The sequence below is a fragment of the Puma concolor genome, chromosome A1 (genome assembly GCF_028749965.1).
Source record: "Puma concolor isolate L17-30 chromosome A1, mPumCon1.1.hap2, whole genome shotgun sequence".
Classification (NCBI taxonomy): Eukaryota; Metazoa; Chordata; class Mammalia; order Carnivora; family Felidae; genus Puma; species Puma concolor.
In genome coordinates this window covers 97,231,192-97,247,675 of record NC_141667.1, presented here as the reverse complement: position 1 = coordinate 97,247,675, position 16,484 = coordinate 97,231,192, and the positions used below count along the sequence as shown (strand labels likewise).

Below are 16,484 nucleotides of genomic sequence, written 5' to 3'. Positions count from 1 at the left end.
ATCCAAGGAGTAGAGAGAACTTCTATTTAATTAAAAACAAAAAACTGGCCATCACCTAAACATATAGTCAAATTCACAAAATACAGAGAAAAAGGAAAGAATCCTAAAAGCAACCAGGAAAAAAAGTCTTTAACCTACAAGGGAAGAGAGATCAGATTTGAAGCAGATTTGTCCACAGAAACTTGGCAGGCCAGAAGGGAAGAGCAGGATATATTCAATGTGCTGAATGGGAAAAAATGCAGCCAAGAATACTTTATTCAGCAAGGCTGTCATTCAGAATAGAGGAAGAGATAGAGTTTTCCAGACAAAAACTAAATGAGTTTGTTACCACTAAACCAGCCCTGCAAGAAATACTAAAGGGGACTGAGTGGGGGGAAAAAAGACCAAAACCAACAAAGACTAGAGAGGAACAGAGAACATCACCAGAAATGCCAGCTTTACAGGTAACACAAAGGCACTAAATTCATATCTATCAACAATCACTCTGAATATAAATGGATTAAAAGCGCCAATCAAAAGACATAGGGTATCAGAATGGATAAAAAAAAAAAAAAAAAAAAAAAAAAACCAAGATCCATCTACATGCTGCCTATAACTCATTTTAGACCTAAAGACACCATCAGAAAGTGAAGGGATGGAGAACCATCTAGCATGCTAATGCATGTCAAAAAAAAGCTGGAGTAGCTATAGACAAACTAGATTTGAAAACAAAGACTGTAATAAGAGATGTCAAAGGGCATTACATCATAATTAAGGGGTCTATCCATGCAGAAGACCTAACAATTGTAAATATTTATGTCCCCAATGTGGCAGCACCCAAATATTTAAATCAATTAATCACAAACATAAAGAAACTCATTGATAATACAATAGTAGCAGGGGACTTTAATTCCCCACTTACAACAATGAACACATCAGTGAAGCAGAAAATCAACAAGGAAACAATGGCTTTGAATGACACATGGGGTGGGACGGACTTCACAGCATATTCAGAACATTTCATCCTAAAGCAGCAGAATACACATTCTTTTTGAATGCACTTGAAACATTTTCCAGAACAGATCACATACTGGGTCACAAATCAGCCCTCGACAAGTACAAAAAGACTGAGACCATACCACACATTATTTTCAAACCACAACCCTATAAAACTTGAAAAGGAACAGGAAATAAAGCCTAAAACCATCAGAAGAAGGGAAATAATAAATACACCACCTAACCTCACACCTAAAGGAGCGAGAAGAGGAACAGCAATAAAACAGCCTAAAGCCAGTGAAAGAATGGAAATAATAAAGACTAGAACAAAAATAAGTGATATAGAAATAAATGAATAAACAAAAAACAGTAGAACACATCAATGAAACTAAGAGCTGGTTCTTAGAAACAATTAATAATTAATAAACCTCTAGCCAGACTTATCAAAAAGAAAAGAGAAAGGACCCAAACAGATAAAATCATGAATGAAAGAGGAGAGATCACAATCAATATCACAGAAATACAATTTTAAGAGAATATTATGAAAAATTATATGTCAACAAAGTGGGAAATCTTGAAGAAATGGACAAATTCCTAAAAACATACAAACTACCAAACTGAAACAGAGGAAATAGATTTCAACAAACCCATAACCAGCTAAAAAACTGAATCAGTAATCAAAAATCTCCCAACAAACAAAAGTCCAGGGCCACATGGCTTTGCAGGGGAATTTTATCACACATTTAAAGAAGAGTTAATACCTATTCTTTTCAAATTGTTTCAAAAAAATGGAAATGAAAGGAAAAATTCTAAACCTCTTCTACAAGGCCAACATTACCTTGATTCCAAAACCAAAGAACCCACTAAAAAGAATTACAGGACAATATCCCCAATGAACATGGATACAAAAATTCTGAAGAAGATACTAGCAAACTGAATCCAATGGTACATTAAAAGAATTATTCACCATGATCAAATGGGATTTATTCTTGGGTTGGAGGGCTGGTTCAATATTCACAAATCAATCAACGTGATACACCACATTAATAATAGAAGGATAAGAACCATATGATCCTCTCAGAAGATGCAGAAAAAGCATTTGACAAAACACAGCATCCATTCTTAATAAAAACCCTCAACAAAGTAGGGATAGAAGGAACATACCCCAACATCATGAAGGCCATATACAAAAAACTCACAGCTAATAGCATCCTCAATGGAGGAAAACAGAAAGCTTTTCCCCTACAGACAGTGATGTCCTCTCTCATCATTACTATTTAATACAGTAGTGGAAGTCTTAGCCTCAGTAATCAAATAACAAAAAGAAATAAAATAAAATCTGCAAGGAGGAAGTCAAACTTTCACTATTTGCAGACAACAAGATACTCTATGTAGAAAACCTGAGGGGCGCCTGGGTGGCGCAGTTGGTTAAGCATCCGACTTCAGCCAGGTCACGATCTTGCAGTCCGTGAGTTCGAGCCCCGCGTCGGGCTCTGGGCTGATGGCTCAGAGCCTGGAGCCTGTTTCCGATTCTGTGTCTCCCTCTCTCTCTGCCCCTCGCCCGTTCATGCTCTGTCTCTCTCTGTCCCAAAAATAAATAAATGTTGAAAAAAAAAGAAAACCTGAAAGACTCCACCAAAGAATTGCTAGAACTAATTAATACATGAATTCAGCAAAATCACAGGAAATAAAATCAATGTACAGAAGTCTGCTGCATTTCTAAACACCAACAATGAAGTAGCAGAGAAAGAATCAAGGAATTGATCCATTTACAATTGCACCAAAAGCCATTCGATACCTAGGAATAAACCTAACCAAAGAGGTAAAAGATCTCAACTCTGAAAACTAAAGAACATTTATGAAAGAAACTGAAGAGGACACAAAGAAAGGGAAAAACATTCCATGCTCATGGATTGGAAGAATAAGCATTGTTAAAATATCTATGCTACCCAAAGCAATTGACACATTTAAGGCAATCCTTATTAAAATACCACTAGCATTTTGCACAGAGCTCGAATAAACAATCCTAAAATTTGTATGGAACCACAAAAAATCCCGAATGTCCAAAATAATCCTGAAAAAGAAAAGCAAATCTGGAGGCATCATGATTGTGGACTTCAAGGTATATTACAACGCTTTAATCATCAAGACAGTATGGTACTGCCACAAAAACAGACACACAGATCAATGGAACAGAAAAGAAAACCCATAAATGGACTCACAACTATATGGTCAACTCATCTTTGACAAAGCAGGAAAGAATATTCAATGGAAAAAAGGCAGTCTCTTCAACAAATGGTGTTGGGAAAACTGGACAACATGCAGGAGAATGAAACTGGGCCACTTTCTTACACCATACACAAAAATATGTTCAAAGTGGGTAAAGACCTAAATGTGAGACAGGAAACCATCAAAATCCTAGAGGAGAACACAGGTAGAAACCTCTTTGACCTTAGCCGGAGCAACTTCTTATCAGACACCTCGCCATAGAAAAGGGAAACAAAAGCCAAGATGAATTATTGAGACTTCATCAAGATAAAAATCTTCTGCATGGCGAAGGAAACAATCAACAAAACTGAAAGGCAGCATGCAGAATGGGAGAAGGTATCTGCAAATGACATATCTGATAAAGGGTTAATAACCAAACTCTATAAAGAACTTATCAAACTCAACACCCAAAAAACAAATCAGCCAGTTAAAAAAAAATGAGAAGACATGAACAGACATTTTTCTTCTTCTTCCAGTTTTTTTTTAATGTTTATTTATTTTTGAGAGAGAGAGACACAGCATGAGTGGGAGAAGGGCAGAAAGAGAGGGAGACAGAGAATCTGAAGCAGGCTCCAGGCTCTGAGCTGTCAGCACAGAGCCTGATGTGGGGCTCAAACTCGCGAACCATAAGATCATGACCTGAGCTGAAGTTGAATGCTCAACCAACTGAGTCACCCAGGTGCTCCAACACTTTTCTTTTGTAAAATTTTTTTTAATGTTTATTTTTGAGAGACAGAGTGTGAGTGGGGGAGGAGGAGAGAGAGAGGGAGACACAGAATCTGAAGCAGGCTCCAGGCTCTGAGCTGTCAGCACAGAGCCTGATGCAGGGCTCGAACCCATGAACCGTGAGGTCATGACCTGAACTGAAGTTGGACGCTTACCGACTGAGCCACCCAGGCACCCCTGACACTTTTCTTTAAAGATAATGTTTATTTATTTATTTTGAGAAACAGAACGTGCACACAAGTGCGGGAGGGACAGAGAGAAAGGGAGAGAGGAAGACAGAGGATCCCAAGCAGGCTCCAGGCTGTCAGCACAAAGCCCGATGCAAGGCTCAATCTCATGAACCATGAGATCATGACCTGAGGTGAAATCGAGAGTCAGTCGCTTAATCAACCGAGCCACCCAAGTGCCCCAATAGATATTTTTCCAAAGATGTCCAGATGGCTAAAAGAAAAGATGCTCAACATACCTAATCATCAGTGAAATGCAAATCAAAACCATAATGAGATACCACTTCACACCAGACAGAATGGTTAAAATTAACAACACAAGAAATAACAAGTGTTGGCGAGGATGTGGAGACAGGGGAACATTCTTGCACTGTTGGTGGGAATGCAAACTGGTACAGTCACTCTGGAAAACAGTATGGAGGTTCCTCAAAAAGTTAAAAATAGAACTACTAGATATTTACCCAAAGGATACAAAGTACAGAATCTAAACGGGTACATGCACCCTGATGTTTATAGAAGCATTATCAACAATAGCCAAACTATGGAGAGAGCCCAAATGTCCATTGATTGATGAATGGATACAGAAGATATGGTATACATGTACAATGGACTATTACTCAGCCATCAAAGAGAATGGTATCTTGCCATTTGCAACAATGTGGATGGAGACAGAGTATATAATGCTAAACGAAGTAAGTCTGTCAGAGAATGACAAATACCAAATTATTTCATTCATTCATGTGGAATTTAAGAAACAAAACGGATGAACATATGGGAAGGGAAAAAAAAGAAAAAAGAGAGTGGAAAACAAACCATAAGAGAATCTTAAAGATAGAGAACTGAGGGTTGACGGAGGGAGGAGTGTGGGGCATGGGCTAGATGGGTGATAGATATTAAGGAGGGCACTTGGTATGATGAGCACTGGGTGTTGTATGTAAGTGATGAATCAGTGAATTCTACTCCTGAAACCAATATTGCACTGTATGTTAACTAACTGGAATTTAAATAAAAATTTGAAAAGAAAAATAAAAGAATCAATGAAACAAAAATAAATGAATAGGGCATATTTTTACTAATTATTTTATTTATTTTTATTATTTTTTTAACGTTTATTTATTTTTGAGACAGAGAGAGACAGACCATGAACGGGGGAGGGGCAGAGAGAGAGGGAGACACAGAATCTGAAACAGGCTCCAGGCTCTGAGCCATCAGCCCAGAGCCCGATGTGGGGCTCGAACTCACGGACCGTGAGATCATGACCTGAGTTGAAGTCGGACACTTAACCAACTGAGCCACCCAGGTTCCCCTTTACTAATTATTTTAATATAAAAAATCAATGAAGAAAAAAGTCACTCAAAAATCAGATAAGGAAGTAAATGTACCCCTACTACCACCATTCATAAAAGCTGCTCCACATACTTTGGAAAGATAAAAAGCTAGAAAACTGGAAGGTTTCATAATTTTAGATAGAAAAACTAAAGCCTAGTGATGTGCTTTTAAAAAATATCGATAGGGGAAACTGGGTGGCTCAGTCAGTTAAGCTCTTGATTTCAGCTCAGCTTATGATCTCGAGGCTCGCGAGTTTCAGCCTCACATTGGGGTCCAGCGGCACTGGCAGTGTGGGGCTGCTTGGGATTCTCTCTCTCTCCATCTCTCTCTCTGCCCCTCCCCAACTCAGGCACGCACTCTCTCTTTCACTCTCAATCTCAAAATAAAGAAACTTAAAAAAATAAAATAAAAAATATTAACATTTTTATAAAGGAATTCTTTCTCTCCATTAAGTTCTTTTTATCAGTTAAAGAAACTATCAATTACCGTTTAAGAGATAAACACAAGGAAAGCATATTGCTGTATTTGTCAAAGCACAGATTTCTAAAGCTACCAACTAAGGGGAGGAAATCACTAACCAACTAGAGTATCAATGGAAAAAAACGTCAAAAAACTAGGAATATAAAGAGCATCTATGAAAAATCTGTAGATACTGTCATACTTAATGATAAAAAACTTAAAGCTTCCCCCCCTAAGATAATGAACAAGACAAGGATGTCCACTCTTGTCCCTTCTATTCAGCATATACTGGAGGTTCTAGACAGGGCAATTGGTCAAGAAAATGAAATAAAATCTAGATAGGAAAGGAAGAAATGTTATTATCTCTATTTGCAGATGACATGATTTTGTATATAAACATCCTAAGGAAGTAACTAGAAACTATTAAAATTATGTGTTTTGCAAGTTTATGGGACACAAGATCACTGTATAAAAACCATCTTATTTCTATATACTAGGAATGAACAATTAGAAAGTGAAATTAAGAAAATAATTTCAATAACAGCATCAAAAAAACAATATTTAGGAATACATCTAACAAAAGAAACGTAAAAATTACATTCTGAAAACTAAACAACACTATTGAAAGAAATTGCAGAGGTAAATAAATAGGAAAACATCCCAGGTTCACTGACTGATAGACTTCACATTAAGATGACCCATGAAATTGTTCTACAGATTCAAGGCAATTCCTATCAAAATTCCAATGGGCTTCTTTACAGAAACTCACAGGCTGATCCGAAAACTTATGCAGAAATTCTAGGGTCTCAGAATAGTTGAAGCAGTCTTGAAAAGGAAGAATAAAGTTGGAGGACCTAAATTCCGAATTTCAAAACATACTACAAACTTATAATCGTGAGGACAGTGTGGTACTGGCATAGTAAAGATAGATCAGTGTGTTAGAATTCAGAGTTCAAAAATAAACCCTCAAATGTACAGTCAACTGATTTTTGACAAGGATGCCAAGACAATTCAGTAAGACAAGAATGATCTGTTCAACAAATAGTGCCAGGACAAGTGGATATCCACAGGCAAAAGAATGAAGTGGAGCCTCTATCTCACAATGTACAGAAAAAAATAACTCAAAAATCAGCCTAAATGTAAGAATTCAGACTGTAAAACGCTCAGAAAAAAACACGTGTAAACCTTCATTACCTTGAATTACAACACGGTTTCTTAGATGTGACACGAAAGTGTAAGAAATGGAACGAAGTAGGTAAATTAGACTTAATTAAAATGTAAAGCTTTTGTGTTGCAAAGGACACAATCAAGAAGGGGAAAAGACAGGGGCACCTGGGTGGCTCAGTTGCTTAAACATCCGACTTCGGCTCAAGTCATGATCTCATAGTTTGTAGGTCTGAGCCCCACAGCAGGCTTTGTGCTGACAGCTCAGAGCCTGGAGCCTGCTTCAGATTCTCCGTCTCCCTCTCTTTCTGCCCCTCCCTTTCATGCTCTTTCAAAAATAAATAAATTAAAAAAAAAAAAAAAAAAAAAAGAAGGGGAAAAGGCAACCTACAGAATTGGAGGGAATATCTGCAAATCATTATCTGATCAGGGGTTTCTATATCCGGAATATATAAAGAATTACAACCCAACAACAAAGATAGACCAAACAAACCAACTGAAAATGGACAAAGGATCTGAGTAGCCATTTCTCCAAAGAAGATATACAAGTGGCCAACAAGCACATGAAAAGATACCCAATAATATTAGCTATCAGGGAAATATGTACAATTCGAAACCATAATGAGATAGCGTTTAACACCTACTACGATAGCTATAATCAAAAAGACATCTAATACCAAGTGTTTCTGATAATGTAAAGAAACTGGAACCCTTATACACTGCTGCTGTAAATGGCGCAGCTGCTTTTGCAAAAACAGTTTGGCAGCTCCTCTAAAGGTTAAACATCAAATTAACATATGACCCAACAATTCTAGTTGTACAATATATGTGGAGAACTGAAAACATATAGCCACACAAAAACCTGTACACAAATATTCACAGCAGCAGCATTATTCATAACAATGGTGTAACGTTCAAAAAATGAAAACAGGGGCGCCTGGGTGGCGCAGTTGGTTAAGTGTCCGACTTCAGGCAGGTCACGATCTCGCGGTCCGTGAGTTCGAGCCCCGCGTCGGGCTCTGGGCTGATGGCTCAGAGCCTGGAGCCTGTTTCTGATTCTGTGTCTCCCTCTCTCTCTGCCCCTCCCCCGTTCATGCTCTGTCTCTCTCTGTCCCAAAAATAAATAAACGTTGAAAAAAAAAAATCAAAAAGTGAAAACAACACAAATGTCTACCAACTAATGAGTGGATTAATAAAGTCTAGTATATCCGCACAATGGAGTATCATCCAGCAATACAAGGAAATGAAGTATTGATACACTCTACAACGCGGATGAACCTTGAAAAACTCATTCTCAGTAAAGAATTCAGTCACAAAAGACCAGATATATAATTCTATTGATACAGACTATCTAGAATGGGCAAATCTACAGAGACAGAAAATCAGTGATTGCCTTGGGTTGGGGGAAGGAGGGACAGTGCGTGAAAGGGAAAAAGAAAGTAACTGCTAATGGGTACAGGGCTTTGGGGGAGATGATGAAAATGTTTTAAAATTGACTGTGGTATTGGCTGCACAACTCTACAAAATATACTAAATACCTCCTGAATTGTACACTTTATACAGGTAAATGGCTAAGTGTGTGAATTACACCTCAATAAAGTAGTTACTAAAATTACTGATGGTAATATTAATAGCTAAGTGGATCCTGTTAGAATTGAAAAGGTTAAACTAATTATTCTTTATATTATCTTTGTCGGCCCTGTCTAGTATATGGTGTATTTTTCTTGGTAATGATCAAGATGTACCAACTTCTCTGTCATCTCAGTAATGGTAAAAACACACATTTATTTGCTCAACAAATTCACTAATTTATCTATTACATATCTAAATGGCTTGAAACTATATGAGACACCAAGAAATGCAAGCCAGTAAGACTTACTCCACAAGCTAAGAATCTAGTAGATGAATTTAACAAGTAATGGTAAATATGGGTTGAACAATGACAAATATCCAGATGAAAAGTATCTTGAAATGTGACACAGAAAACAAACCCTCTTGGAGTTTAGCAGCAGGAGTGCTGCCTCAACCAGGATGGACCCTAATGATCAATGTCTTTGGAGACCTCTCTGTTCTAATCTAGCCATTAGCAAACACTGATGCTGCATACCCCTTCCCTGGACTCGCTTCCACTTCTGTAAAATGACGTGGGTAGACTATGTAATATAAAGTTCCTTCTATCTCCAAAGTTCTATTTGTTTGTTTATTTTTGAGAGAGAGCGCAAGGAGGAGAGGGGCAGAGAGAGAAGGAGACACAGAATCCGAAACAGGCTCCAGGCTCTGAGCTGTCAGCACAGAGCCTGACGTGGGGCTCAAACTTACAAACCGCGAGATCATGACCTGAGCCAAAGCTGGACGCTTGACCGACTGAGCCACCCAGCGCCCCTATCTCCAAAGTTCTAATATCGACGTTTAGACTTCAGTTTAGTCCAGTCATAAAAATTAACTCTTTTGTTTCCACTGGATACACGGCCAAGTTAAATTGTCAGAGGAAAATGGCAAAATGATGGAAAATTAATACAAGTAAAATGTACATTTATTTAACTGGTTAGTCATATTTACATTTTATATACCCTATAAGGAAGGTTTAGTCCCTAGGGCATGACTACCTTCAATACTTTTCAGTGTACTGTGAGCTTATTGCCATATGAAATGTGTTCTCTCAATCTTTACTTCTGTGAAATGTACATAGTACAATTCTTAATTAAAAAAAAAATCAGTAGTCCTGAAATTCACTTCTTTGAGTCAAATAATAAGTGCTTGTGTTGACCTTGGTAAGAGATGAAATTTTTAAAAAACACATTTTGGTCACAACTGGTTTTAAAAACAAAGAATATAAGTATTGCCTAATTTTACAAAAAAAAAATACATCACTGAAACATTCTGCAGTGCTTTTTAGATAAAAAGAAAAATTATTATCAAAAGGATAAAAAATTATTCTGTTACAATAAAGCATTTTAGCATCTTTCACGTTATTCAGGTACTTAAGAACATTGTTTATTAACACACTATTTTTAAAATTTCTTTATACAAACTAGGAAATTTCGAAGAAAATTAGACTAAGTCAGTTAAACTCAAGACTTAAATTTGTTAAGAGTGACTGAATTTCAAAGAATATAGCTAGTTTTACATTTTAGTTTCAAAGTTTTATGAACCTGTAGGTGTAACTTCAGTTGACTGAAGCCCTACCAAGGGTATTCAGTGCATGTACTCAATTTTTGTAAGGGAAACTGTTGCATTCATATTTACTGACTGTCTACCATGCTAAACACCAGGAATACAAATGGATAAAACACAATCCCTGCCGCAGGAGAAACTGATAATTTCATGTTAACCTGCACATATTAAGTTAGGAGGTAATAGAGATTTAATAGAGGAGGACATGTAACTCAACATGAGGGCACCAGAGTAAGGTTTACTGGAGGCAGTGGTGCTGAAGCTTGAAGGATATGTAGGGGTCAAACAGTCGGTGGCTGAATTAAAGGCAGAGGTGGGTGGTAGGCAGTATGGGGTGTGGGTACAAGGCCATTGCAAAGAGAAGGAAGGACATTCCCAAAACAAGGAAGCAAAGACTTGCAGATGAGAAACAGCATGGTTGCTGCTATATGGAGAACTACAAGCAATTTGGGGCAACAGCAACAGAAGCACAGGATGATGAGGCTGAGGAAGCCTCATCTGATGACCATGGAGTGGTCTATATATATACCATGCCACTGAAACTGTGTGATTTTTGTTTGTGAACGAACACCTGTCAGAGTAATATGTCACCAAAGAGGACATACCCAGGATTCATCTGCAAATATATCCTCCCAAATACCTCCACCAAGAGTTTATAAGTTATTACAACAACAAATATTACTAGCTAGAAATTGCTTAAAATTCTTCCCATGAGTTAAACCATACGTGAATCAAAGTTTCCTCTGGAAAGTGTAGACCAGAAACCGGATGGGTCATCTAGTCCCCACCCCTCTGTGTGACCTTATTTTTTAAAAACTTTATTACCTTCAGATGAACCTTGCACACTTCACTTTACTACAGACCTCACCATTTCTTCCACACCACAAGTGTCACACATTTACATAGCCTGTTTGACCTCTGCCTCTGTACACATCTTGATCTTGTCCCTTACTTCTCTAATAAGAGGGAAAATGGGAAGCCAAATTCAAAGAACATTTTCCTCTAAGTCCTAGAACAGAACTATCCATATCACATACCTCCCTTCCAACATAATCTCCACTATGGTCTTTTAAAAACAGAAATGAAACAATAAAAGGAAATTTAAAAGCCCTCTACAGGGAAGAGATCATAGTTAATCTAGGATCAATCTGTACCATTGTGAATAACCACACCTCTAACTCCAGCTAGTAATTTTGAAAATAGAAGCTCACAATCACTGGAATGGACTGGTAAACATTCTTTCCTATTAATGACACTGGTAGGGGGAAGAAGGAGAAGGGACTAATCCCTGATGGAGGTGAATTAGTAATGTCTTTGTCTCATATGAATAGTATTTTTCTTCTTACAAATAACCTGTATTAAGTGTTAACACCTGAAAAAATGCTTCAGCAAATTTCCACATTTTCTTCAAAATATTTTGGAAGACGTTAGAAGAGAATAAGGATTAGTTCTTGAAAAATGCAAAGTAAAAATTCAAGTATACTTATTTAGAAAGCTAATAAAGTAAACACTTCGGGTCACTAAACTCTATTTTTTTATTGCCTGTTATTCAAAAATACATACATTGTTTCTCACTTCCCAGAGAATGTAAATTGTATCTATTACTGAATTACTATAGCACCTCTTATAAAATGATACCTGTTCACAATGAAGGTAAAGGAAATTCTGACATTTCTAAATTGTTAAGTTACAATCTTTCATAATCTTAGTTAATTTTTAAAAAGCCTACTCTAAATTTTGAGGTTCCATGGTGGAAAAATAACAATAATTATGTCATTTTTAACTGTTACTATAAGGGAAATCCTACAACTTAAATTTTTATCTATAATTATATTCATGATAAAGCACTTCTTGTGAACTCAAGTCCCAGTTTTACACACAAAATCTTAAAAAAAAATTTTTTTTAATATTTTTATTTATTTTTGAGACAGAGACAGAGCATGAGCAGGGGAAGGGCAGAGAGAGTGGGAGACAGAATCTGAAGCAGGCTCCAGGCTCTGAGCTGCCAGCACAGAGCCCGACGCGGGGCTCGAACTCATGGAACTGCGAGATCATGACCTGAGCTGAAGTCAGATAGATACTTAACCGACTGAACCACCCAGGCGCCCCATACACACAAAATCTTATCCAAACAAGAGTCAGTCACAGAAATTATATCTATTTTAGTTCCCAACTAAAATCTTGTAAATTTTGCCTACTATCCATAAAAGGGGGAGACAGAAGGCACAGCTGTGGAGAGTATAGAACCCCAGAACTCAAAACTTTTTTCTTGTTTCTATCATCTTTCAAGTCAGTACAAACTGTATTTGATTCAAGATAAAGCACTTCTTAACAATTCTAACATATAAGTAAAACTGTGTGTAACATTTCCAATGAAATTTAGTTTTTGAAACTGTACAAAAATCCCTCATCAGTTTTAAAATAGTAGCTTTCTGAAACTCTGATAATGGATGAATTAATCTATTAAATAGGAATGAAATGAACCCACCCAGATTCCATAAATTTGAGTAAAATTATAGTTATGCTGATTTAAAGCAAAATCAATGTACTAAAGAGTGATATTTCTGCATACATCCTTTAATGAGTATCTGTTGGAAACACACAAAGTGGCAGAAAAATCTCTTTAACAGAAGATACATGCAGTACCCCCAAAATGTAGAAGTTCTAGCAGCACCATAAGAATATATTATTGAAACATTAAAAGAATGTAAATATAATCAGTGCTTAAAAGAACCTTTTTTCCATTAAGATAACCAAAACGTTATTAAAATTCGTCACTACAAAAATAGTTTCACGAACTACTAATGCATGTGTATGTCTGTTCTGGACTCTCAGAAATATGGTAACAGCACTTATTTATCAACATATTCCTGTATATTTGGGAGCATAAATTTACAATGAACAAAATAAAAAGTTTTAGTTTTCAGTATTACGTTGTAACACCAGGACACTAATAAAATTAACTATTTCCAAGAGAATTTTAAACAGCTTTAAATCTTAAAAAAACAAATCCTATATTTTCTTCTTCTTAAGTGCTAACAAGTAATTTCAGAATTCTATACAGTCAATGTTATGAAGAAACAGTAACTCCCTGGGAGGAGAAAACAAAACCTTCACCCAACTGTATATGCTGGTCTATTAGCATATAGCTCTTCATTTAGTATATAGCTAATCCAAGACTAAGGTCTCAAAGGATGCCCTGAACACTTCAGTTGGTCAGTGTATACCTGCTCAGTCCCAAAATGATTTTTATCATTTAGGTTAAAAAATATTTTAAGAAAATATAGCAAGTTAGATAAAATGTAATGCTATTTCCTCAAAGAAATTAGTGAATATTTTCATCCTCACAAACTCCCTTGTTTACACACCCTAAACTTTAAAAAAGCATTTAAATAAATACATTATAAATGTATTAATTTATTGAAACTTAGAATGTTTTTGCATAGCTGACGGCAAGGGCATAAAACAGTACTTTAGCACTTGACTACGGAGTATTTAACAGCCCATACATTTCAAAATTTAGTTCAGCAGTATAATTACAAATCAAAGAGTAAATAATTCAAGGTAACCTGATAATGCCACTGAATTAGAGAATATAAAAAACTGTACTACCCTCGTAAATAAGTTTTTAAAAAGCTAAAAAGTAGTTTAAAAAGTATTTGCGGATGAAATTATGTCTGAGATTTGTTTTAAAAATAATACAAAAGTGGAAGAGTGTGCAGGGATAGAAATGAATTGAGATTAGCCATTTCTTCATAATTCTTGAAGCTGGGTGATGCACTAATGGGAGTTCATTACAGTATTCTTTCATAAACATATGAAAAATTGTATAAGTTTAAAGAGGAACAAAAAAAATCTTGCTTGTATCTTTAAAGCTAGTACTTTTTAAAAAGTACATAAAACTTACAGAGAGTAAAGAGCCAACTGTAGCAACATTACTAAAATTTTCAGGACCAAATGAAAATCAGGGCTTTCTTTTGGTATGTTAATTAATTCATGAGATTTAGGCATACAGTTTGAATTTTAAGAGCACAAATTGTCTTGCTACGTGCTATTACACCATCAACTCTTAATTAACTTGAATAACTAGATCACTGTTCCCCATATCCTTCCTTTACAAAGGACAACACATAGACATAGACATTCGAGTGTTTTGCTCCTTATGTAGCAATAAGATGGCAGAACAGAGAAATGCTGGCAAAATATTTTTTGTTCATTCTTTTCTCTTGAAATAAGGAAAAAAAGGCAAAATAGCCTAAATAAGCTTTAAAAACATTAATTGTCTTCCTTTGCCAGGGGAAAAAAAAAAGTGTTTCAAGTGTAAACACAAGTTTCAGATTTAAGTGAAGATTACTTTAATATTCTTTGTGTTTCTAATTCATGAAACACTGATCCTATGTCTACAGAGTTCTCCTAGGACAGGAAGTTATTAACTTCCTGACAACAATGTGCATGTTATGGGAATGGAGCTAAAATACACTATTAACCACCGGCTGTACCTACTGGGGTCAAAAGGTGATCTGTACTACTACTAAAGTTTTTACTACTGAACAATGTGACCTAGCACAACTCACCTAACCTCTGTGATTTAGTCTCCTCATGTGTCAAAGGTACACATTTTCAAACTTGGACGTTTTACACCATGATCCAGAACACACACATAAATCTGTATAGGACTAAAATAAAGTTTCTACTTTTAACGTGATTTTACTCTGATGTTTCCTATTTTATTATGTTTCATTTCTCAGAATGCCATGAATAACCTAAATTGATTTCAAACTACCAGTTTGGAAGATCTTGGTTTATACCATCTTTAAGGTCTCTTCTGTTATTTTGGGATTCTAACATTGGCTATAAAACATTCAGTCTTCTATTTCAGGTGGAAATCAAACCACTTCAGAAAATAATCTTCAAAAATCTTATAAACTAAAGAGTATTTAAAATACTCTAACAGGAGAACTATAAAATTGTGTTAATACCTTTAACATAATTAAAAGCTTAAAATGACCTGTTAAATTCTTTTCAGAACTCAAAATATCTCCATGGCTAATCTATAGATTCTACCAAAGAAGCTGTATCTTCAAATCAAAGTAAGTCCTATTAGACTCCCAGGAACAGAGAAAATCAATAGATGACTAATTCTAGTTAGTAAATTCAAGTACAAAGGATTAGTAAAACAAACATTCTGAGAATTTGGGGTGTATAAAGTAAAGCAGAAACAGTTTTTACAAATGTTAAATATAAAAGTTATTTCCAAAGCTACAGTATTCAATGCACATGGCTCATTTAAGTGTTAGCCAAAGAAATCAAGTTTGTAATTATATGCAGTGCATTTAAGTCTTTGAAATGGGTCTGCTAAATTTAATAGGAATAAAATTTTTCCTTCCCTTGGCATTTTTTTAAATCTACATACTAATCACATTGCTCTTTAATTCTAATTGTATATTCAAAAAAAGTGTGTACTTTATAAATCAATGTGAAAATGCAGTCTTCAGGGAACTCAAAAATTTTCATGTGTTCAGTAATGTTTGTAACAACAGAAAAGAGAATATGCTTACACTGCAATAGTTAAAGCATGATCTCCATGATAATTCTAAGATATGTCTACTGTTTTATGCAAAATTACTGCATTTTTAGGAACAAAATTAGAATACCTCAAAATCAAATAGTTTTCCTCACACATTCTTAAAAAAACCCTGTAACTAATTTCTTCTTCCTCAATCTGACCATGAGGTCTCTCAATGTTTGTCTCTGATATGTATAAATCTATGCTGCCTCTAACAGTTAACAAATTCAATCGAAATTAGAATTCTCATGGAAGAGTTTGGATGATATCACTTCACAATTTTTCTGAATATGCTAAAGAATTTGATTTTTTAAGAAGTGGTCTTGAAAAGAAAGTAGTTTTCCTATGTTGTGCATCTCTTAACTTTATTTAAAATTACCTAGTCAAAAGTTTCCAAAGGATGAAAATTAATTTTAAGACAGTGACTAATAGGTTTTTGTTTACATTTACAAGGGTACAGTTCCACATACCTCCCTACATCCTAAAAATACCACAGAATAGCAAATAATTAATGTAACTGGTTTAGAACACATTTAAGATACATTGTATCTTTTTCAAGTACCAAATTCTTTTAAAATTCAGAAGTATGTGAAGAT

At 35.6% G+C, this 16,484-nt stretch overlaps 1 protein-coding gene across 3 annotated transcripts in view; it reads right to left on the bottom strand.

Moving 5' to 3' along the window:
• The window catches only part of HOMER1 (homer scaffold protein 1), a 143,602-nt gene that overhangs the window by 53,829 nt on the left and 73,289 nt on the right, over window positions 1-16,484 (bottom strand). The window lies entirely within an intron of this gene.